The sequence below is a fragment of the Magnolia sinica genome, chromosome 4 (genome assembly GCF_029962835.1).
Source record: "Magnolia sinica isolate HGM2019 chromosome 4, MsV1, whole genome shotgun sequence".
Lineage (NCBI taxonomy): Eukaryota > Viridiplantae > Streptophyta > Magnoliopsida > Magnoliales > Magnoliaceae > Magnolia > Magnolia sinica.
This window is the reverse complement of record NC_080576.1, coordinates 95,153,466-95,180,393: the sequence shown is the minus strand read 5'-3', so window position 1 is coordinate 95,180,393 and position 26,928 is coordinate 95,153,466. Positions and strand designations below refer to the sequence as shown.

The following is a 26,928-nucleotide window of genomic DNA, read 5'->3' as shown; positions in this document are numbered from 1 at the left end:
AAAATGTACACATTTGCATATTTAGAAATAAAAAATTACAAAAAGAATGCATACATAACAAGTTTTCATTTAATGGGGCCTTAAAAGCATGCGTTGTTGTAAGAAATCAGTCAAATCATCCCATCCAGCCTATTTAACCATCCAACCTTCCATCTAAACATCCATTGATATTGCAAAATATCAACAACACTTGATATTTCACCAAGAAATCATCAACAATTGGAAATAAAACAAAAGATTGTGGTCTCAATATCGTGCATGTTGCGATATCGATAATATCGAGATATTATTAATATTATCAATGACAAATTGAACAGTACTTACAACCATGTACCAATGAAAAAAAATATGAATTTTTTTTTTTCTAATAAACAAAATTCTAATGATATCAATACGTGGCAATATTGATGCATTGGCAATACAAGTGACACTTAGAATTTACATAGTTGAAAATATTGATGTTTAAATTAGCGGTACATTGCTAACACCTGGAATTTTTTATGCTACCAGTGTTATCGGTATCACTACCAATGTTATCGGTATCGCTGAGCTAGAGATAAAGATAATATCGAAGATAATTCGAACACAGGTCATGCCCACCATGGTGGACCCCACATGAGAGGCGCCAACATGTTAACCTACCTGGTGATGACAACATACATTCACTCCCCATGGGAATGATCATATGGAGTCAATTCCATGCTAAGTTACCATGGAGTCATGTTCTGTAGGTCCCACATGTTGTGTGCATATATCTGTTGTGTCCAACAAGTGTGCCCCTTCATATGGAGTCAACTTCAGGCAAAGTTATCGGAGTCAAGCTCTATGGGGAACACATGATGTGCACAACATCCACAAGTGCAACCTCTTGTGTTTGGCCCTGAGCCTGAAAATTAGACCAATCCAAAACTTAGGTGGATTGGCTTGATGCCCCCCCTCACACACACACACACACACCCACCCACCCACACCATGATGGGTCTACACGTGTGTTTTTGTGTGCACAAGGTCTTAAGTCCAACTGGTTGGACCTTCCAACCTATAAAGCATGTGACATCAAATCCTTCCAATAAGTTGGACTCACGAGGATCACCTAATGAAAAATATGGTCCACCCAACGGATAATTTCCAACCTAAAAAGTGCATGTGACACCTAAACCTTCCAATAGGTTGGACTCACCATAAGGATCACCTAATGCAAAAATAAGACATCCACACATCAGGTGGACCACCACATAGAAAATAATGCCTAGTCATTGATAAATCACAAACTACTAGTGTGGTCCACTCGATGAGTGAGGGTCAGCTATCTATTGGATTGCGCGCGCGCGTGTGTGTGTGTGTGATCAGGGGTTGATCTCTATGGGCCCCATTGTAAAGTGTGTTAGACATCCACCCCGTCCATCAAATGCATTGCCCATTAGTACGCCTAATGCCCAAAATCTAGCCTGATCTACGACTTAGGTGAGCAACACTAAAGGAAATAGTAGAGAGTCGATGTCAAGCCATTCAAAACTTTTGGATTCTTTATGGGGCCCACCATGATGTGGTTTAGACATCCAATCAATTTATTGTGTGTCTCGCCTAGATGCAGTGTTTTTAGTCTCGCAATATCACTGATATACCACACGATATATCCATTATCCCAACTGGGTGATACGAAATCCCGCTTTAATATCCATTTTTCATGGTATCGTGCAACATATTGCACAATATTGTGATATATTGTGGATATCGCCATATCATGCGATATATCCCATGTTTTCCGTATCGTTATCGCATAATGTATTACACCCTTGGGATACAGAAACATATCGATTATTGCTTGGGATATATCTGTTGCATTGCATAATGTATCGTTGTTGTTGGGAAACAAGGGTAAACATTAGGAAATTGGACGAATTTTTCAATAAAACTTCAGGGATTGTTTAAAAAGACATGAATACACACATGAAATCAAAACATCATAAAAAACATGTGCACATAATAGGTCTCCTTTATATGGGGTCCTAATCTATGTGTCGTTTGACTAAATTGATGCAAGTATATTCAAAGTCCATTCATATAATTTTAAATGTAAGAACTAAGAAGACATGTATTGAAACACAAGCAATACATTTAAAAGCAAAGGAAGAAGTTAAAATTAGAAATATAGCTATGAACAACGTGTGTGTTTGTGACTTAGACCCATAGAGTTGCGCGGTGGCTCAAAATTATCATCCCCATCTCGATGGGGCTAGGCATAGAACTGCTGGTCCCAATGATTGCAATATCAATAATATCAACCAATGATAATATCAAAGGTTAGCGATACGAAACATAGGTGGAATATCAAAATTCCATGGTATCACATAATGTATCGCAATGTACCATTAGATATTGCATGATATTGCTTGTATCGCGAGATATCTTTGTATATTTCTTTTGAAATTTTCATTGGTATCGACGATATTTGTCGATATCGATAGGTATCATCGATATCAACAGAAACCGTAGGCTTATTGATGAGGAAATACTTGCGCCCGTTCCAGTGTATGCGAGGAGAGCACCGATGTCCTCGTGGATGGATGGCCCATACATGGGGCCCACTAGTGGTCCTATATCTTCATGACATCTTCCATAGGAGCATCAGACCATTGATTTCTGTCGTCATCTCATTTTGACCATCAGATTGCAATTGGGACCATCATCAACGTCGGATCGTGACCATGGCCACTTGTGCGGCCCAATGGATGATAAATAGGCTTAGGATTGTCTTAGGGTTTTTTTTTCGACTTGATTTTATGTTTTTTTTTTTTTTGGAACTATTTACGATGTGTATTATGTGTTTTGTTTAAAGCTGGGTTATTTGATCAACGTGGAGGAGATAAGGACTTTATTGTAATTTGGGAAAGTTTCTGAGACTATTTAAAGGGGGGGGGGGGGGTGTGACCTCTCTCATGTGTCTTTTTGTCTTTGAAAAGACAAAAAATTCTCTTACTTTCTAATTTGCAAGGAAGATCGGTGCAAGGCCTATCTTCGTCACTAAAGGTGCGAGGCTTCCCCCTATCCCCATACTTGCATATATTCATCAACAATCAAGATATTTCTTCAATTTTCTTTTCTTCTTTATTTTCCTTTCCCCACAAACCATTAGAACCTTTCCCTTTCTTCTCTTTTACACCTTTCTCCACAACTCGAACATTGGAAAACCAAACCCATCTAGCCCACATGTGTGACCGTATGGCCACACGTGTGAACTCATAAGGCTAGCCGTACAGCCCATCTTCTCTTCCCCCTTACATCCCTTTGATTCCCCATCAAAACCATATCACCCCTCACCCTAAACCCTAACCCTAGGTTCTCAAATCTCCCAATTTCCCCAAATTCCCAAACCCTAGGTCTCTAATTTACCTAATTGATCCAAATCCCTAATTTCCCCTCATTCAAAACCCTAATTCCCCTTTACTACTACCTAAATCCATCAATCCCCTTAACCAATTTGCCCAATTTAACACCAATTTCATCCTTTCCTAAAATTTCCCTAACCCTAGACTAAACTATATCTAAATATACCAAGCCCTAGGTAGTATTAGGTTTTTCCTCTTAAAATAGACTTATCCCTATGCTATTTGGATGTCCCTACATCCATTAGATCCTCGTTTCTCGTATTTAATGTTCATGCAGGACGTTGCTGCTAATTTAGGCTTGAACTCTTCATAATTTCTTCTTATGATCATGAGATGTGTGATGGTTTTAGCATGCTTATGACTTTTAATTCTTTAACTTAATTTCCTAATTGATCTCTACTTATGGTTTAGCATCATACATCGATCTTGCATCACTAGTTTTCACAAAAGCACCCAAATCTTCAATTTTTCCCCTCACTTTCCTCCATTCTTCTCTATTCTAAACGCTTTGTTGGTGGATTTCAATCCATCCTTTTCAATCTTTTGGGAGAAAAACAGAGATTTCAAACCGGAATCAAGATTTTGTAGATTTGGGGCCAAATTTCATTTGGTGAGTGTTTTTGCATTTTGATCAATTCTTTTGTTTAAATCATATGAAGTCAGTGCCAATAGGTTAGAAATGATTGATTCTTCTTGCCTGTTTGGTACGCATGATTAAATGGTATGGAATTGTATTAGATGGAATTAACACCATTATTGCATAATGATTGCATGTCTGGAAATACCGTGGTATTTTGATCGTTCAATCCCACGTTTGGGATTAAATTCTTCCTTTGAAAAAAACATGGTATTAAATGAAGCTTGCGTTTAGTGGACCATGGAACTGCAATCAATGGACTAGATTTCACAAATGATGCCAGCCACTTGTACGCATATGCAAGTCAAATGTCACGTGTAAAGGGTGCATATGGATGGATGGTGTGGATAAAACACATGCATCGACGTGGGGCCTACAAATGTAGTCGATTTTGAAATCCACTAGAAATCCCATAGTATCTACTATGTGCACTGGATGATATAATATTAGGATTAATCCAATCCTTCCTGTTGTTTCCAAATGTTAGATGGAATTTGCATGGGACCAAATGCGATTCCATATCACCTAATCACACTTAATACCCTGCATCAAACAAGCCCTTCATTTTTTGCATGGAAAATGAAGGATTTGAACCTTTGATTTCAAGATTTGAGGATAGGTGGTCCAATTTCATAAATTTCCCAAATTCTCCCAAATTGGTTACAATCAGACTGTCCAAACACAAAATCAAACATGTGTGAGGCTTGATCTACTAATTCATGTAGTTTGGTGATATTTTGGAAGAAAGTTATTTTTTAATTAAAAAAAATAATAATAATTTTTATTTTTATTTTTGTAGAAATTCCACTTCTATCAGTAGTCAATTAGGCCTAATTTCATAGTATGTAGGAGCGTTTGACGAGATCATCATCACATACACTCTAATTTCAAGATTTATAAATCTTATGAATTCACTTTGAATTTAGTTGCATCAATTCAGTTAGACGACATATAGCTTAGGACCCTATATAAAGGAAACTTGTTATCTGCACACTTTTGTGATGTTATGATTTAAAAACATGTATTAATGTCTTTTTAAACATCCCTAAAGTTTCATCGAAAATTTTGATAAATTTCCCAATGTTTCCCAAAAAGTGCAATATATTTCCTGATACAAATTACCTGATACAAATGACATATCCCATGCGATACATAACAAGATATTGATACAATAAATATTGGCTGCTCCACAAACCAACAATAATATGCCCAGATCATAATAGAATGATACCAGTGAAGACACTCTCTAACATAACACTAGTACTCATCCTCTTCGATTTGAGAAATTTTAGGAAATTTTCAAAATTTCTCCAATTTTTCGCAAATCGACCCATCTTCACACAAATCCTAAAATAAGTGTATGTAATGATGATTTCATCAAACATAGGGAAATTTCAAAATTTTCCCCATTTTTCACAACTTGGCCCATCTTCACCCAAATCCCAAAATAAGTGTATGTAATAATGATTTTATCAAACACTCCTAAGTACTCCAATTGACCATTGATCGAAGTGGAATTTCGAAAAAAAAAAGAAGTGTATGTAATGATGATTTCATCAAACACTCCTGAATATTCCGAAATGGGAACCAATTGACCGTTGATAGAAGTGGAATTTCAAAAAATATATATATTTTTTAACATTTTTAATTAAAATTAATTTTTCCCAAAAAAAAATCCCTAAATTACCAAGAATAAAACTTGTTTGATTTTGTATTTGGACATAAAGATTGTAACCGATTTGCGAGAAATTAAAAACTTTTGATTTTTCCTAATTTTTCACAACTTGGCTCATCTCCCCCAAATCTCACAATCGAAGATCCAAATCCATGATTCTTCATGCAAAGATTTGTAACCATTTGATATTGATTTAACATGATTTACAAAACCATTTGATACTGATTTAACATGATTTACCAAAATAAAAAAATAAAAAATAAAATAAAAGATAAAAAATTGAAAATTCTCACTAGATTGAACAAGTGGGATATATCGGCTCTACCTATGCGTTTCGTATCGCACAAGTGTGATATAAGATATCGTACGATATATCGGTTGATACCATTTATACTGAAAACATTGGATATATCCATTCCCCATTTATAAATTCTTAATGCATAGTGTGATATATCGATACCGAGTGCTATATCGAAAGGGATAAAAGGAAACTGGCAATGTTTTGTCTGGAAAATCCTAAAAAATTCACAATAATCAATATCTTTTCAAAAAGAAGGGGGGAAAAAAAATTTCTTCATAGTACATTTTAAGGTGATTTTGACTAATCTACTCTAGCTTCTTGGAAGAAAACCTTCAAAATTTCTATGAAATCACGATTGGAAGCTTCTTCAAGCCTAATTCTAAAATGTGTATATGTTTTAGTTTTGATTTTTTTTTTTCATTTTTATTTGTTATAAATAGTGTTAAATGGTAGGAAATCCATGATTCTTCATATTTTGCATGGAAAATTATGGATTTGGAGCGTCGATTTTGAGATTGGGGGAGATGGGCCGAGTTGCAGAAAATTGGAGAAATTTTGAAATTTCCCCAATTTTTCCCAAATTGGTTGCAATCTTAGTATCCAAGCATGAAAATTAAACATATATATAACCTGATCTACTCGTTCTTGGAAATTTAGGGATTTTTTAAAAATATTTTTTAATTACAAAATAATTAAAAATGTTTTAAAAATGTATTTTTTTTTTCTGAAATCCACAGGTATATTTCTAGTTTTCTGCTTCTTTTACTTTTGAATGTAATGCTTGTGTTGCCATATATGTCTTCCTACAATTATAAATTTTATGAATTGACTTTGAATATAGTTGCATCAGTTCAATCAACCAGTGCATGGGATCCTATACAAAGGAAACCTATTATATGCACTTGTTTTTTTGTGATTTTTTTCTGTGTATTGGTGTCTTTTTAACAATCCCTAAAGTTTCATTGAAAAATTCAACCAATTTCCGAATGTTTACTAACAACAATGATAAATTACATGATACAACCGATGTATCTTGTGCGATAACCGATATGTATCCATATCTCAAGGGTGCAATACATTATGCGATAACAATATGGAAAACATTGCCTAGATGAGGGGTTTCATCAACTTTCAAGTCATTACAAAACTCAGATGGGCCCCACCAAGTGATTTTAGATGTTTTAGGCATGATTTTGCACTATTTCGGATGTTGTGCCCAACCTTAGTTTTGGATATGGCTGATTTTTGGCACATCCAATGTTTAGGAGGGGATTTACTAGATGCAGGGTTCAGATGTCACATACACTTCATGGTGGGCCCACATAGCTCGAATCTTATAGGAATATTTCCCTATGTATGTATGTGTGTATGTACGTATGTACATAGGTATGTATATATGTACATATGTACAACAAGGATGTAACTATGTTGGGTATGGATCAACTACACTCCTAAAAGCACTACACGTGTAGTACTCGTATGACCAAGTACCTTTTCACAGTGAAAATGGAAAATGGCCAATACATCTAGTGACAAAGTCCCAAGATTTTAATCTACTTTTGTGAATGAACAGGTGGTTGGAATGTCCCAATGATATTCTTCATCCTGGTGCCTAAAAAAGGTTAGTTGGATTGTCCCATTGATATACTTATGTGTTTCATCAGCTTGCCCTAAAGAGACAAAGTCCCATTGATATACTTCATCTCTTTCTTTTAGTGCCCTACTGGTGCCATTAATTGTATTGAAAATCTACAACGAGACTTTTTATCAAATGGAATGGAGTGAAAGAAAAAACTTCACTTGCTATTGTGGAAGGGACGTACATAAACCACAAAATATGGGGGGATTGAGTATAAAGGATCTAAAGGTGATGAATTGCATATTGTTACGAAAGTGACTCCAAAGGTTTGTCACTGAAGATAGCTGACCATAGAAACAAATTCTCTTGGAAATATGGAGTAAAGGATGGAGGTTGGACTACAACGAGCACGTCTCTTTATCAAGCCTTAGGTGTTTGCAGTGATTTAAATATCGGTAAATGCATGTATCACACCCTTGGGATATGGAAACATATCGCTATCACTTGAGAAATATAGCGTGTATTGCGGAATGAATTGTTGTTTTTGGAAAACATTGGGAAATTGATCAAAATTTTCAATAAAACTTCAGGAATGTTTGAAAATACATTATTACACACTTAGAACTCAAAAGATCACAAAAAATAAGTAGACATAATAAGTTTCCTTTGTCTAGGGTCCTAAATTATGCACTATCTGATAGAAGTAATCCAATTATATCCAACATGAGTTCATATCATTTATAAATTGTACAAGTATGAAAACACAACCAATACATTCAAAATCCAAGAAAGAAGTAAAAATATTCCTCCATTAATGCAATACTTATTTTAAAATAGGATATTTCCAAATTATTTCTTGTCCTTTTTCCATAAAAATTAAATTTATTTAGAAATAATAGTGTCATTGATATTAAGATCAACATACACTCATCAATACCCAAATATATTAGGAATCAATTTTAATTGGTAGGTGTAATTTTTAAAAAATGTTAATTTTTATTTATTTTTTGATATTTTTTATTAAAAATAATTTTCCCAACAATTCCGTCAATCCATAGATTAAACTACAAGCATCTAACATGATTTTTCCACTCTAATTGCAAGTTAAATGGATGAAATCGAGGAAATTTCAGATTTCCCCAAATACCTCTATATTTTCCAAAATAGAAAATAAGAGGTAAAAATCTATGATTAGGCATGCAAAATCATTGATTAGTAACTTGATTCCATCGATTCTAAACCATTTCAATAAGAAAAACACTTCGAATTTCAATAATAATAATAATAAATCACTGATTGGGTTTCAATTGATTTTGATTTCCCCACCCAAATCCAAAAATAAATAAAAATCACAAGAACTTGTCAAAGTACTCTTAGGTCTTTAATCCCAAAAACATTGAGGAAAAACATAGACTTTTTAGCTTTTTGTTTTTTACTTTTCGCAAAGGGGCATTGTTCCCTTGGCCAAAAAACAAATGCTAAAAAATCCATTTTTCTCAAGTTTTTTAGGGGATTAGATTCTCAAGAAGATTATGACCAATATGAGTAGTTTGGAGAATAAAGAGGATTTGAGTGGGGAAATCGAAATCAGACACGTATCGACCATATTTGGGAACTTTATAATATGCTATATTCAAAATATCACAATGTATCAATATATTGTCGATAAATTGTGATAATTTTTGCAATAAAGGAAAGTTTGATAAGTCCCCCCCCCTTGATCAAGTTTTTTTGGGGATTAGATTCTCAAGAAGATTATGACCAATATGAGTAGTTTGGAGAATAAAGAGGATTTGAGTGGGGAAATCGAAATCAGACACGTATCGACCATATTTGGGAACTTTATAATGTGCTATATTCAAAATATCACAATGTATCAATATATTGTCGATAAATTGTGATAATTTTTGCAATAAAGGAAAGTTTGATAAGTCCCCCCCCCTTGATTTCCAAGTTTTTTTGGGGATTAGATTCTCAAGAAGATTATGACCAATATGAGTAGTTTGGAGAATAAAGAGGATTTGAGTGGGGAAATCGAAATCAGACACGTATCGACCATATTTGGGAACTTTATAATGTGCTATATTCAATATATCACAATGTATAAATATATTGTCGATAAAGTGTGATATTTTTTGCAATAAAGGAAAGTTTGATAAGTCCCCTCCATTTTTCTCAAGTTTTTTAGGGGATTAGATTCTCAAGAAGATTATGACCAATATGAGTAGTTTGGAGAATAAAGAGGATTTGAGTGGGGAAATCGAAATCAGACACGTATCGACCATATTTGGGAACTTTATAATGTGCTATATTCAAAATATCACAATGTATCAATATATTGTCGATAAATTGTGATAATTTTTGCAATAAAGGAAAGTTTGATAAGTCCCCCCCCCTTGATCAAGTTTTTTTGGGGATTAGATTCTCAAGAAGATTATGACCAATATGAGTAGTTTGGAGAATAAAGAGGATTTGAGTGGGGAAATCGAAATCAGACACGTATCGACCATATTTGGGAACTTTATAATATGCTATATTCAAAATATCACAATGTATCAATATATTGTCGATAAATTGTGATAATTTTTGCAATAAAGGAAAGTTTGATAAGTCCCCCCCCCTTGATTTCGTATTGCTGGAGTGTGATACCGAGTGTTTGGAGGGTGGTTGCATTTTATTGGCTACGGTGAAAGACAAACTGCTAACTATTGACCATCTCTGTAAAAGGGACATGATTAGTATGCACGCCTGCTCTCTCTACCTCAAGGAGGGGGAATCAGTGAACAACTTTTATTGTACTCCTCGAAATTGTGGAGGCGCTTCATGTCTTTCCGAAGTGTAGCAGGTTATGCTTGGTTCAATTGAGGTTGTCTCTTGCATGCAAGGTGTCCCATATCGGTTACATATCGGCCGTATCGGCCAATACGTAACGGTAACGGCCATGACCGTTACACGATACGAGGGGCCGTAACAGTGCACCCCCCGACTTTGTAGCAGTAACGGACCCGTAATGACAGTTATGGGGCGTAACGGCCGTTACTACCCTGTAACGGTCAAAAAATGGTCATATTTTTTTGGGCTTTTAAAGGTTCGTTTTTTCACTTTTTTTTCACTTTTTTTTTCCAAACTCTTCCTAAATTATTATATTGCCATTTTCGACCACTCTTAGCTTGATATTACAGATAAAAACAACTTATATTAAGGATTTTCTTGATTCGAAGCTCCGTGAGCCATTTTCCAGAAATTCCTCAAAAATAAGTATTTATACTTTTTCTTGAATGTTTTATTGTTTTAATGGTAGAATATGATTCGTTAATCATATTAGAACATGTTAATGTGCATTTTACAAATTGTTGTTGTCATTTTATATTTTTTATAATTTTTTCTATTTATGCACAATTTTTGGCCCTTTTTTTAATTCGAAGAATCATTTTTTATTGAATGTTTTGCTACTTTAATGGTAGAATATGATGTGTTAATCATATTAGAACATGTTAATGTGCATTTTACAGATTATTGTTCTCATCTTATATTTTTTTTATAATTTTTTTTATTTTCGCACTATTTTTGGTTCTTTTTTTTTTTAATTCGAAAAATCATTTTTTATTAAATGTTTTGTTGTTTTAATGGTAGAATATGATGTGTTAATCATATTAGAACATGTTAATGTCCATTTTACAGATTGTTGTTGTCATTTTATATTTTTTTATAATTTTTATTTATTTACACACTATTTTTGGCTCTTTTTTTAAAAAATGAAAAATCATTTTTTATTGAATGTTTTGCTATTTTAATGATAGAATATGATGTGCCGGCCAAACAGGCCCTTAATCTCCATTTTACAGATTGTTGTTGTAATTTTATATTTTTTTATAATTTTTTTCTATTACGCACTAATTTTGGCCCTTTTTTAAAAAATTCGAAAAATCATTTTTTATTGAATGTTTTGCTGTTTTAATGGTAGAATATGATGTTTGAATCATAGTAGAACATGTTAATTTCCATATTACAGATTGTTGTTGTCATTTTATATTTTTTTATAATTTTTTTCTATTTACGCACTATTTTCGGCCCTTTTTTTTAAAATTCGAAAAATCATTTTTTATTGAATGTTTTGTTGTTTTAATGGTAGAATATGATGTGTTAATCATATTAGAACATGTTAATGTGCATTTTACAAATTGTTGTTGTCATTTTATATTTTTTTAATAATTTTTTTCTATTTCCGCCCTATTTTTGGCCCTTTTTTTAAAAATTCGAAAAATCATTTTTTATTGAATGTTTTTCTGTTTTAATGGTAGAATATGATTTGTTAATAATATTAGAATATGTTAATGAGCATTTTACATATTGTTGTTCTCATTTGATATTTTTTTATAATTTTTTCTATTTACGCATTATTTTCGACCCTTTTTTAAAAAATTCGAAAATTCATTTTTTATTGAATGTTTTACTGTTTTAATAGTAGAATATGATGTGTTAATTATAGTAGAACATGTTAATGTCCATTTTACAGATTGTTGTTGTCATTTTATATATATATTTTTTTCGAATTAGTGACTTTATGTTTATATTTTCTTATATTGGACAGGTTTTGGAGCTTCTTAGCATTTAAAACATAAATCATCTTTATTAATTAGATTCTGAAACTGTATATAAATTTAGAATAGAGAGTAGACTCACAATCTCACATAGACATACGTCAAATCTAATCTATATCTAGTATCTACCTAAGCCTAAGGAAATGTCTGGGTCTGGCCAACAAGTAAGTGAGGATATTGGATGGTAACATTGTCAGAGGGTTGGTGGTACCAGGCACTAAATGAAGTGCAACTATTGTGATAAACTAGTAATTGGTGGAATTACTCGTCTCAAACAACATTTGGCATATCAAAAAGGTCAAGTTGCAGGATGTACTAGAGTACCGAAAGATATAATGCTTTCAATGCAAGCTAATCTGGATGAGTCGAAGGGTAAACATGCTGCTGGACAAAAGAAGAAAGATGAGATTTTGGATGCAACTCGACAATAGGTGTTTGGTCCTAAATATATGGGCATTCGTGATGAAGATATTATTGATTCTGACGAAGATATCGGGAATTAACTATACCTAGGAGAGAGAGCTTGCGTCTAGCTCATCAAGAGGAAGAATGTCGCCGCATGTTTGGCGCGAGTGGGTCAATACGTGATACAGGGGGGGTAGGTTTGGTGGGTTATGACGTGTGTTTGGGAGCTGACGACAAACATCTTCACGTGATGCCCCTATACATTTGGATGAAGAAGTAAATGAGCCTAGGAGGCCCTCTATTGATCCAATCCTGTTTAGGAAAGAATCAACTAAACAAAAGAAAATAAACAAATGTGGAGTAGAACTTCCATTGAGAAGCTAAGTAGGGCAGCAGCAAAGTTATTTATACAGTTATTGATTGTATATATCTTGTACAGTTATTGTTTCCTTGTTTGGCAAATTGATGCTTCTTGATCGACCAGCATCAATTTTAGGGAGGTGTCAATCGGGACAGCATATATTTAGCCATAATCAGGTCATCTAATTATGACATGATTGTGTCAATCGGTATAGCATATTTAGCCATAATTAGGTCATCTATTTATGGCATGATTGTATATATCTTGTACAGTTATTGTTTCCTTGTTTGTTAGCCTAGATTGATGTTAATGGCAGCAATTCAGCCTTGTAATTAGCCTAGAGTTTCTATATAAACAAAGGAACCTCACAATGAGGACATTCAATCCAAAATATTTACAAACATACCTCCTAAAGTGGTCAATTCTCCATATTGGCAGGTGGTAATTAATGCAGCAGCAGAAGCAGGTGAAGGAATAAAAGCTCCCACGGCTAAGGAGATTAAGAGGAAATGGACAGATGCAGAGTATGCGGATGTGAAAGCATACGTGGCTACCTTTAAACCTTAATGGCAAGCCAGAGGATGCACGATCATGTGTGATGGTTAGACTGGCCTAACCAGACGCAACATGATCAACTTCATGGTGTACTGCCACTTAGAAATTATATACCACAAGTCAATCGATGCCTCAGAGGTAACAAAAGATTCTAATTATATTACTGGACTAATGGATAAAGTTGTGGAAGGGATTGGAGAGGATAATGTAGTGCAGATTTTGACAAATAATGAAGCATCATATAAGCTTGCAAGACATAAGTTGATGAAGAAGAGACCACATCTTTTTTGGTCACCATGTGCTGCCCATTGTATTGATCTTATATTGGAAAATATTGGGAAGAAGAAGAATGTTAAGGAAATGATCGAAAGGGTAAGAGAAATGACGACGTTTATTTACAACCATAATCAAGTAGTCGCAATAATGAAGAAGTTCATGAAAGGACGAGTTGTTGAGGCCTGCCGCAACTAGATTCGCAACAAACTTTATAGCCTTAGAGAGTTTATTCCAGCATAGGGGAGAGTTGAGTGAGATGTTCTCTTCCCGAGATTGGCTCAACACAAAACATAGGCAGAAGACATCAGGGATACCGGTTGAAGTTGTGAACACCATACAGGATTAAATATAGGAAGAGGGTCAAGTCGATCCTAAAGATGATGGAGCCACTAATGAGAGTACTTTGTCTCGTTGAAACCGATGAAGCACCTACCATAGGCTTCCTATAGAGGGTCAAATATTGCATATCAGACCCAGTTATTGCATGGATTTACAAGCATGATACCGTTTAATAGCCTGATTTAATCGTGTTTGTGATGCAGAGTGTATTTACAAGCATGAACTGAAAAAGGGTGCTTAAACCATGGATTTAACGCTCTGATGACACCCAAGGCAAGGGACGGACTCCAGGGGACCAAGATCGATGGAATTACACACCAGGGATCCGAGGAAATCAAGCCATTCACGTTAAAGAGGCCCGAAATTGGTGAAAAATGCAAGATCACATAGTTCTCGCCATCTGATTGGCTCAAAACTTCATACATGGCCTGAGGGCCATAAATTAACCGTACATATCAAATTTCAGCCCTCGGATCACTATGGAAGTACCCCAACTGACAGATCAGCCCATAAACCGTTGATTCTGGGCCCACCTGATATCTGGAACTGTCTCAACTTTGGTCTCGGCGGTTTAAATAAGATGAGGAAACAAATGGATGGATCGGATCTTGCATGTACATTACAGTGGGCCCCGTATATACAGCGTGTGTACATGAGGTACACACGTGCCGCTGCGCACCAAACCACGTAAGGCGGGTCAGCAGCGCTGACCCGCACCTTCTTCCTAAAACGGCAATTGTCGTTTCACGCTATGTAACGGACGAACGCTGTCCGTTTTTGCGGACGCTAGTGGGCCCCACATAGTGTACGTACGACCAATCTGAACCGTCCATCTTGTAGAGGACCATGAAATCTTCAAACCCATGCTGAACTTTTGGACCCATGCAAGCACACATGCGCAATACAGAGGCCATAAGTGGACTGCCCTGCAACGTTCAAATTGATGTTTGAATGATTTCTTCTCTGGGCCGCGTCAATGGACGTTCAAAACCACCCATTCTTGACCGAAATTTCATCCTGAATCCAATGGACGGGGTGGATTTCCCAGAAAATACCTCTGTGGGGCCCACCGATCACGTCAGCGCCGGACGTGCGAAAGGCTACGCACGTCCGCGAGATCTGATTTTCCAGGCAGTTGTGGCCCACCATCTTTGATCATATGGCAGATCTGAACCGTCCATCGTGTAGACCAGCCAAAATACTTCCAAGAGACGCTGATTTTACAGAAATAATGCAAGGAATACGAGAGTTATGAAGCCCCAAACTTGGCTACGAAAAGGCTTTCGCTGCGCGTGCGATAGCTTCCCAAATCCGATTTCCACTACTCCAAAAGCTATAAAAAGAGTTCCAAACGTGGAGAAGAGGGGGTGCTTGAATAGGGGACGTCAGATAGAGAGAGAGAGGCGGAGAGAGAAGTGTTTGAAATTTTTATGTATTTTTTCTTTATTTTTCTTCTTTTTCCTATGATTATGTTAGGCTAAATCCCTTAGCTAGGGCTAAGAGGTGAAGCTTGTGGCGTGATGGGAGCTTCTACAGGTTTGATTTGAACTGAACTAATTGACTTTGTTTTGATTTAAGAAATTCTTTTAGTCATTAATGGTTTGTTGTGATTTAAATTACAGTAGATCTGTGATGGCTTGAATAATTCCTTTCCTTTTATTTTGATGTTCGGAAACCCTGTTGTTCGCCATCGTCTCATAGACATGGTTGGATGATGGAATCCTTCCTAACACTCATACATCTTTTAGTTGGTTATGGATTGGTCTAAGTTCTGTTGTTTACCTTGTCTCTTAGGCATGGATTTGTGATGGAATCATACCTAATTCTTATACCTTTCATCTCTTGAAAACTATATCAAGTAAGTTCAGTATAATATCCATGAAGCAGGCATAAGATCTCCCTGATCTCTACAAGTGGATCCTCTGAATCCCTAGTTTCCTTCCTTCGAATTCTTTAAGTTTAGATTAATATTTCACCATTATTCCTCAAATCACAATTGGTTTAGATTTCATCTTAGCCTAGTTCTAGATCTGATTATTTTCAGATAACGTACAGGTTTCAATCCCTGTGGATTCGACCTCGGTCTTACTGAGTTTATTACTGCATCACAACCCTGCACTTGGGTTGTGATCAAGTTTTTTGTGCCATTGCCGGGGATTGACGGTTACATTTTCTGAGATTAATTAGTTTTAGAATTAAGTTAAGATTAGGATTTTACTAACTTTAGGTTAAAGGTTTTTATTTTATTTTATTTTTAGGAACTAACTTGTTTTCCTGTTTTGTAGGATCCTGAAATAACTTCTAAATTGGTAATCCCTTTCTAATTCCTTTACTTTTTCTATTTTTAGAATTAGGGTTGAGTTTTGAAAATTTTCTAATTCTAGTATTTTTCTATTTTTAGGAACTAGTTTATTTTTAGAAACTTTCCTCTTTTGTTTTTTTTTTTTTTAGAAACTAGGTTAGTTATTTCCCTTTTTAGAAATTCTTTCTAATTTTAGAAACTAACTCATCTTTCCTTTATTTTATTTTTGGAAACTTTCTTTTTTAAGAATTAGTTTATTTTTAGAAACTTTTTAATTTTAGGGTTAGATTTTTTATTTTAGAAACTTTCTAATTCTGGGTCTTTTTTTAGAAATTAACTTAGCTTAGAGTTTAGGGAACTTTCCTTTTTAAAAACTAACTTTCTATTTCAATTGTAGGAACTTTCTAACTTTAGACTTTCTATTTTAGAGACTAATCTCTTTTGTTTTCTTTTGCAGGATCTTAACATAGGAACTTCTCATTTGGTAACATCCTTCTAACTTCTCCTCTTACTTTCTGTACTGCTATAGGAATTTTTTATTTTCTTCTAGGATTAGAATCAAAATTAAGGTTGCTTGGGTACGTGTCTATGCTGAGATGGATAAGCAGTTTTGGGGAATGCCTGAGGGTTTTGGAATTCAACGTATACATCAAGATTTTTCTCCATCGAGAACCGACATTGAGAACCGACTAGAACGTTATGCTCCATCGGCTAATAGGTCTGTATACGATCATAATTATGGGAATGAGGATTATTATCAACCATCATGTTCTCCCATGTATGATCAGTATGACTATAACCAGTGGAACCATCAAAACTGGGAAGATGAACCAACAACATGTTGTAATGATTATTCTCTTGGATACCCTACCTTTGAGAACCAACCAGAAACGATCCAAGAGAATTCATTTCAGCATAACATGCAGTGTCTTGCTGAAATTAGAAAAGCAATGGAAGCACTCAATTCGCGCCTCGATAGGATAGAGGAAGCTCGCTCATCCCAACTACAATCCAATCCAGAAATACAATGCGAGGAAAGTGATCCTCACTCGCTTTTGAAGGAATCTGGAATTTGGAATGAGGAGTTGGATTCCATTAATGAGCATGCGGTTCAATCTCCTGATGAGAAGATCTCGACGACTGTTAAAAGGAATGGTGAAGATACATGAGTGTCTTTTAAATATAGTGATGATGACACACCTTCCTTACATGACACACAAGATTTCAATGATGAGGGAGAGGTTGGTTTATGTGAACCTCAACCCAATCTGGGAATAGAATGCGAGGAAAGTGATCTCATCCCAAATGTGCACTGCACTGAACTAGAATATGATGAGTATTGGGATGACGATCATGAATGTGCAGCCCCAGTTCCCCTAGAATTAATCTCAAGTTTGGTCCAGGTCAATGATCAAGAAGTGCACGAAGTGAGTGGTCATAATGAGCTACTCCACTCACCTGACATGTCTGATTTAAAGGTGGAGGATGAGCTCCTTACAATCGACCCTTCTAACTCTTGTGAAACATGTTTGGACCACGCCTCTGAATCGAATGATGATGTAATTCAGGAGAAGGACGAGTTGCTCGCTATGAACCTGGAATTTGAAACCATTCATTTGAGGCCACCATCTGAGCTGTACATGTTTAACAATTCAACGCCTCGATTGAGTAGTCTCAATGAACAAAGTGATCATATCGATGCTTACCCTATTGATTTTCAATCTGTCTGTGTAGGACTGGAGGAAGAAAGTGTACATCTGGCTACTTTCAAGGATGATAGTTTCCTTAGGCAGATCATCGTGAGCTACAATGTGGAAAATAAGTCACACTCAGCTGAACTTCCCAACTCTTTGGATGATTGCTTGGCATACTTTGCAGATTCAAACGATCCCATGTCAAAAGATAAAGTGGATGCCTTGTAAGACGACATCTCGGTAGTCATCACTGACCGAGAGAACCCTTATTCTGAAGCCCCTTCTTCCCCTGATCCTAAACGTCTACCAGTAAAGGAAGAGGAGCTGAAAATTGAACCAAAATTTAAAACTTCGGAATGTGTTGAGACTACATCATTTCTTAAGAAGTTTTTTAAACTTTATTTACTTGTAGTCTTTGATTCACCATAGGATACTAACGTTGAAACTTCTTCTGTCATAGGTGAATCGTATATGTTATGGATACCTCAAGCACTTCAACGGAAAATTTCTTATGAGGTACATAAGTTTCTCTAGAAGGTCATGCTCCAAGGCGTCCAAGCCTATTGCAAAAAGGGCTTTTGGATGATCCTGTTGAGGAACTTACTGAGAAACTTATCAAGATATTGGCCGAAAGAGGAACCTTGCGGCTTGACTCAGTAGTTTTTCCTTGTTTTCATAGGACTAGGATAGTTTCCTTTATGCTCTTTTAGGATAGACGGTAAACTTAGCATTCCTGGGAGTCAACCCAACTTTTCATTCTATTTCATTTTCCTAGTTAGTTAGTTCAATGTTTGTGGGTAACATTGCTGCAAACTCTCACGAGACTATAACTCATCCACTAGGGGTAACCTAGGGGTTTAAAGGCTTGTTGCATACGCTAAATGCAATCGAGAGCACCTGCGAAAGTGGTGTAGGTAGGATTTCATTTTTGTTATTTTTATTTTACTTCTGTTGGTTTCTCTCTGGTGCTGACCCGATCTTACGTAGATATCTTTGGAAAGCCTTTTGATTCTTTCGTCCAGGTACTATCTTTCCATCACTCCTCTTATATTTTTGTTGTCCCATGTGCATTGCATGCTTATTTCTTTTACATTGAGGACAATGTAGATTTTAGGTTGGGGGTGGGAGATTAGGTTTCCTAATCAGTGTTTTCTTAGTCTTGAGCAAAAATTGTGAAATTTTTTAATTTTTCTGGACTTTCTTGTGAATTCGAAGGGATTTTGACGGCCATCTAGGGCACTTGGAATTTCAAGATACGTGATGTTGGTAATTTAAGACGCTTGGATTCAGTATCTGTTGGATTTCATAGTTAAGTTTGAATTGTTAATCCAGAATTAGAAGTTGTAAACATTGATTGAGTTATGATCTCACATGTCACATTTCGCTTTCACATTAAGGTTTCAGTTTGATACTGAAGGATTTACTTGGTACTCACTATGCTTGAAAGGAACCAACCTAAGAAATTGAAAGGATTGGGTGAATGGTCTACACCATAGGTTTGCTCCCTATAGGTGTAGAGTTAATTCCCTATGAATAATATGTGAAAAAATTTGGGTGTACAGTCTTCATCATAGGTTTGCTCCCTTTAGGTGAGGATTTGATTCCTCTTCTTGGCGTCACTTTTAATGGAAAAATCAAAAGCTAAAGGAATGAAAAGATAATCTGCGAGGCAAGTTTTGGTTATCATGAATCTTCTTATTGGTTACCAATGATATCTTGAAATAGAGAAGTGAATTTTAATGATGATAAGCTGAGATTACACTGTACGCTCATAGATCTCAATGATTAGAATTTTTCTAATTAATGGAATAATACTTTGAACTTGATTATGAAGTTTACCGTGCGCTTGAGTCTAGGAGAAAGTAATATCCAACATTCATGAATCTGGAAATTCTCATATCTGGATTATTCTACAAAAATCACTCGAGTTTATAGAAATTGTTCTGTAATTCTCAACTTACTTTTCGCATATTTTGCTCGGGACTAGCAAAATGCTGGTTGGGGGTTGTGTTGAGGGTCAAATATTGCATATCAGACCCAGTTATTGCATGGATTTACAAGCATGATACCGTTTAATAGCCTGATTTAATCGTGTTTGTGATGCAGAGTGTATTTACAAGCATGAACTGAAAAAGGGTGCTTAAACCATGGATTTAACGCTCTGATGACACCCAAGGCAAGGGACGGACTCCAGGGGACCAAGATCGATGGAATTACACACCAGGGATCCGAGGAAATCAAGCCATTCATGTTAAAGAGGCCCGAAATTGGTGAAAAATGCAAGATCACATAGTTCTCGCCATCTGATTGGCTCAAAACTTCATACATGGCCTGAGGGCCATAAATTAACCGTACATATCAAATTTCAGCCCTCGGATCACTATGGAAGTACCCCAACTGACAGATCAGCCCATAAACCATTGATTCTGGCCCGCCTGATATTTGGATATACTCCAATTTTGGTCTCAACCCATTAAATAAGAGGAGGAAACAAATGGATGGATCGGATCTTGCATATACATTATAGTGGGCCCCGTATATACAGCGTGTGTACGTGAGGTACACACGTACCGAGCTACACCAAACCACGTAAGGCGGGTCAGCGCTGCTGACCCGCTTCTTCTTCCTAAAACGGCAACTGCCGTATTGGCGCAGGAAACGGACGGACACTGGCCATTTTACGGACGCCAGTGGGCCCCACACATTGTCCTAATGAATGATCCAAGCCGTCCATCTTGTAGAGGGCCATGAGTTCTTCAAACCCATGCTAAACTTTTGGACCCATGCAAGCACACATGCGCGATATAGAGGCCATAAGTGGACTGCCCTGCAACGTTCAAAATGATTTTTGGGGCGTTCAAAACCACCCATTCTTGACTGAAATTTCGTCATGAATCTAATGGACGGGTGGATTTTCCCGAAAATACCTCTGTGGGGCCCACCGATCACGTCAGCGCCGGACATGCGAAAAGGTATGCACGTCCACGAAATCTGACTTTCCAGGTAGTTGTGGGCCACCATCTTTGATCATATGGCAGATCTGAACCGTCCATCGTTTAGGCCAGCCAAAATACTTCCAAGAGATGTTGATTTTACAGAAATAATGCAAGGAACACGAGAGTTATGAAGCCCCGAACTTGGCTGCGAAAAGGCTTTCGCTGCGCGTGCGATAGCTTCCCAAATCCGATTTCCACCACTCCAAAAGCTATAAAAAGAGTTCCAAACGTGGAGAAGAGGGTATGCTTGAATAGGGGACGTCAGATAGAGAAAGAGAGGCGGAGAGAGAAGTGTTTGGAATTTTTATGTATTTTTTCTTTATTTTTCTTCTTTTTCCTATGATTATGTTAGGCTAAATCCCTTAGCTAGGGCTAAGAGGTGAAGCTTGTGGCGTGATGGGAGCTTCTACAGGTTTGATTTGAACTGAACTGATTGACTTTGTTTTGATTTAAGAAATTCTTTTAGTCATTAATGGTTTGTTGTGATTTAAATTACAGTAGATCTGTGATGGCTTGAATAATTCCTTTCCTTTTATTTTGATGTTCGGAAACCCTGTTGTTCGCCATCGTCTCATAGACATGGTTGGATGATGGAATCCTTCCTAACACTCATACATCTTTTAGTTGGTTATGGATTGGTCTAAGTTCTGTTGTTTACCTTGTCTCTTAGGCATGGATTTGTGATGGAATCATACCTAATTCTTATACCTTTCATCTCTTGAAAACTATATCAAGTAAGTTCAATATAATATCCATGAAACAGGCATAAGATCTCCCTGATCTTTACAAGTGAATCCCCTGAATCCCTAGTTCCCTTTCTCTGAATTCTTTAAGTTTAGATTAATATTTCATCATTATTCCTCAAATCACAATTGGTTTAGATTTCATCCTAGCCTAGTTCTAGATCTTATTATTTTCAGATAACGTACAGATTTCAGTCCCTGTGGATTCGACCTCGGTCTTACCGAGTTTATTACTACATCACAACCCCGCACTTGGGGAGTGAACAAGTTTTTGGCGCCGTTGCCGGGGACTGACGGTTACGATTCTCTGAAATTAATTGGTTTTAGGATTAGTTTAAGGAAGATGATCGACAGAAGATGGACAAGATAACTCCATCACGATCTTCATGCCGCAAGTTACTACATAAATCCTAGGTACAGATATGCCCAATCATTTGTTGCGGATGATGAAGTTCGTGTCGGGCTAAAGAATGTGATAAAGAGATTAGAGCTTGACTTAGATATGCAAATAAAGGCGTTGAATGAATTAGATACATTTGGAAATCGCCCGGGTAGCTTTGAAGATGCTCTTACACAACGTGCAGTATCTAGGTTGCAACCGGCCGAATGGTACATTAATTTCGGAGAGAGTACGAAGGCTCTCCAAAAAATTACAGTAAAAGTTTTGAGCCAGACAACATCTTCCTCTAGCTGCGAAAGGAATTGGAGTTGTTTTGCACTTATTTATTCAGAGAATAAGAATAGATTATAAAATAGGACATTAGAAAGACTTGTCTTGATGCACTACAATATAAAACTAAGAATGCGACGACATCATAGGAGCATTACAACCGCTAATGACACAGACTACTGTCCAACAAACTTGGTCAATATTTATGATGAGGATAACTCGCTTCTACCTTGGTTGGAAGCAAGGGAAAAGCAAATTGAAGAGGATAGTGAAGAATTGAAAATTGATGACCTAGTAATACGCACAGCGCAACAAGAGAGTCGTGCAGATGTGTTGGACACAGTAAGAGGAGCAGCTTTGATGCCAAGTACGGCTCAAGATCAACAAAAGAGAACGAGCAGTGGTAGTGTGACCGTGTCGGATGATGGTAATGATGACCCCCTCGCCCCTGGTGCTGGCACTTCTGGTGTTGCTTAGCACACCATACAACCGTCTACAGATCGCGATGCCGATGAACATCGGCAAGGTAGTACACGAGGTCGGACTTATGAGTGTACCAAGTCACGATACAGCCAGCAGGAGGGTAGGTCCACTGGTGCACCGGGTCCAGGAGGTCCGGAACATCAGTAGGCTTATGGTCCTGGTTATTATGATGGATATTCTTATGGCAAACAGGATTATGATTATAGTTATACTGAGCCCGTTCCATCACATTCATGTTGGAGTAGTCCTCCCGATCCATATCCATATGATTACAGATATCCAAATTCAAATCCAAGTTACTCATCACAACAGACATACTCTCAATCTTAAGATTCTCAACAGCCTGAGTACGAGCACCAGTATGACTATTCGACAAGCACTGGTGGATATCCTTACTCGGGGTCGAAGTCATTGCCTAGTCAGGATCAGTCATCATCTGATTTCGTTGATCTAGAATTTCCTTCTAGCACTGGATATTATGGATATGTAGCACCTCCACCTATTGGACAGCCTCAGCCTGATGATGACGATGACGATGATGTGGAGGTCGATCAACCCCCTGACAACCAATCAAGTAATCCTTAATCAAGTTGTAGGTGAGTATATCAGACACTACTATTTATTTTTTTTATAATATTCTTGACTTGGGGATGACAGGTCACAGGACGGGAATCACAGTCACGGCCACAGGTATGTTAAATTGTTAATAACTTAATATAGAATAATTTATGAAAAGTAATTGCAAACACCTACACATGTAAGATATTTTTATATTATATTCATTCTAATATATCTATCATTGATAGTAGATAGTTAGAAAATTAAATATATGAGTTTTGCAGTCAAATCCAAGTTGTCTAGTTCATAAATTCATCAGACAATCCGATACAACTTCTCACCAAAGAGTGGACTGTTACACCACCATAAACATGTTCCAATTTATAAAATAGAATGCTTAGAATATTCTGGATTTAATCCATATTTTTTCATTTTTTTGGCAAAAATAAAATAAATTTGCACCGTTATGGGCTGTTACGCCCTCATTATCGCCGTTACACCCCCGTATCGGTATCGGTATCGGAGGGCACCGTTACGCCAACCAATACCGATACGGGATACCTTCCTTGCATGATGATGGGGTTTCAAGGAACAAGAACAAAAATGTTATGGAGTTTATTTATGCTTGGCGGTCCATCTGGAGAGTGGAACAATAGAATTTTCGTCAAAAAATCAGTCAATAAGCGATCTTTCGGAGTGCTATAAGGAGGGTGATCCTATGGGCATTGATGAACACACAATTTAAGGGTTGTAAATGGGAAGATATTTTGGGCATGTGGGGGACCAATGTATCTCTTTCCCTTGCAGATGAAGTGGACTGATTCCTCATCACCCCTCTTCCCTTCTTTTCATTTTGTACTTCCTTTATTTGGCTTAAGTAAACTTTTTCATTTCCATTCAAACAAATGTGTAGGTCAGCACAACTAGAAGGATGTTAAAGCGTATTTGGAAGTTGTAGGCATATATTTTTTTAGCATAAATATTGTAAAGAAATAATGAACCCTGCCCATAGTAAATAGCCATAGAAACAAACAGAGCTCCCAGAAAATGAATGGCAATATGAGTTTTGTTTAACATACAGCTCTATGACTATACATTTATAAAATATTATGAGGGGGAGAGAGTCATGGCATTGTTCCTACTTCCTATTGATTACCAAAACTTTGAGCAAGAAGTAGATACATTTGAAAGATAATCACCATCAAGATGAACCGGTCAATAGTTGATCTCTCAGCTGGTCAATTAGAATCCAGTTGCAAACAAGAAAAGATTGAGATGCAACATAATACGTTTGAAGTTTCTAACCAATATGGAATCCAGTTTCAGTATGAGGCTGACATTGGTATGCTGGTAAAAATAAATTATTTATGGACATAACTTGAGAGGCTTTTATCCATGCATTCTTCATTCTAGCAACGAGAAAATTTTAAGATGAGTGCTGCTATGATGCATGTGCCTCATAGACTTCATGTGGATGGGACATGTCCCAACAAGCAAGGGGGCACTGGTAGCAGTGGTCTCACAAACACTGTTTGCTTGAAGAAAGCAATGGTTCATATACAATGGGAAGAACGCACAGCAAGATGATGAGATATTTCCAATCACAACAATTTGGTGTAAAGCCAAGCTCAAATAATAGGGTAAGGCTATTAAATGATGATGCATGCATTAGACAGATTACTCTAGTTTTAGTACACGTATCCCCCATGCTGTGCGGAACCAAACCGACCATCCCTCTCTTACCATGTCACACATACCATCCCTCTGTTTCACGCTAATCAAAGGAAATTAGTAGAGTAAAACAGTTCGAAACATATCCAAGGGTCATTCCTCCAGCAGCACAGTTCCACCAAGCAAGCTAGTTCTGCCAACATGATGCAGGACGTGAAAGTTAAATATGATATGCAAGATTTCAGGCTTCAGATCATACTAATTAGAAACAATCACAAAAATTCCACATCCCACATAAGATCAAGCATTCAACAAAGGAAATCTACAAGGGTCCAAGCCTACACATGTTAGGGCTGGATCAATTAAAAATGATAGACCAAACAATGCTCAAAGGAGAGTAGATTCATCCACTCTTGCAAAGGATTATTCCCCAATCTAAAGGATTCACCATGTTTCAATTCAAGAAAGCCTAGGGTTTGCAAAAGTGGAATAGAACTTGGAATTTAGGATTATCTAGGGTTAGGGTTAGGGATTTAAGGTGAGAGAGGAGAGGATTAGAGGAGAGAGAAGAACCTAAAAATAGTCTACACGTGTGAACAGCAATCTGGCTCAGGCGCACGTGCGTGTGTTCCTACCCGCACGTGTGTGGGCCCACGAATCCGGGATTGGCCACCTAGGGTGTGGTCGGCTAGGGATGGGCCACCCACACACCAAATTTCAGCCCGATCAGGTTTCCGATCTGTGCATGGTGCTCCGCCGAAGTTTCAGCCTTCCTGGAGGGCCTGATTTTGCAAATCTATTGTAGATGAAGGATTGGCTGCAAATGGGGGTGGATTTGAAGATTGGATGGTAGTTAGCCCTTCGAAGAAGGGAGGGTTTCGCGCCCAATTAGATTTCCTCAACTTAGAGAATTAGAGAAGCAAGAAAATGCATAATTTTATTCATAATCTTCAATGAGATAAAACCTACATGGGGTTGTCTATTTATAAGAAAACCTTAAACCCCAAAAGCCACGCCATGTGTGCACACTATTACTTAGAAACGAAGTAACAAAAATAACAACTAATCAATGCAATTAAAACCGTTCATGATGTTCCTAATAACGATAATAACCAAAATTCGAAGTCCTAGATTATCTAGGGTAATGGGCCACGATCATGAAATCCAATGGTGGGATCCACATGATGATCGGGTCCACTCCAAGGAACCATAGCACAACCCTCTAAGTAAGAGGCTCTCCATGGATGTCGTCATCGATCCAGATCGATGGTGGGGCCTTCCTCCTCCTTGCATACGTGCATAGGGGGGACGTGCGTGTGCGCATGATGTCCCCCATCAACTCTCCCCGGCTGCGAAGATTTCGCCAATGGCAAAACAAAACTCATGAACCATTCCAAGATGTCAGGACCAATTCGTTAAAGCTCCTCCTCAGTGAGCCATGTACTATCTGAAGCTGAGCGTGACTTGCACTTAACTAGGTACTTTTGAAACTCGCCGTCCGACATTGATACTATCTGATGGTCCAAAATATCCTCTATCTCTTCTCTGCGTGTGGGAATGATAAGTATGGGAGGTAAGGCTAGGAAGAAGGGTCGGAAAGAGGCCATGGATCAAAGGAAATGTCTAGAGAACCAGGATGGTTAGGTGAAAGGCTGGACAATGTATCAGTGGCCTCCTGAAATGCAACTAGATC

General features: G+C 37.1%; 1 protein-coding gene across 4 annotated transcripts in view; it reads right to left on the bottom strand.

The window, feature by feature from the left end:
- LOC131243414 (epimerase family protein SDR39U1 homolog, chloroplastic) overlaps nt 1–26,928 on the bottom strand; it is a 110,670-nt gene that overhangs the window by 9,927 nt on the left and 73,815 nt on the right. The gene's annotated exons all lie outside the window — the stretch shown is intronic.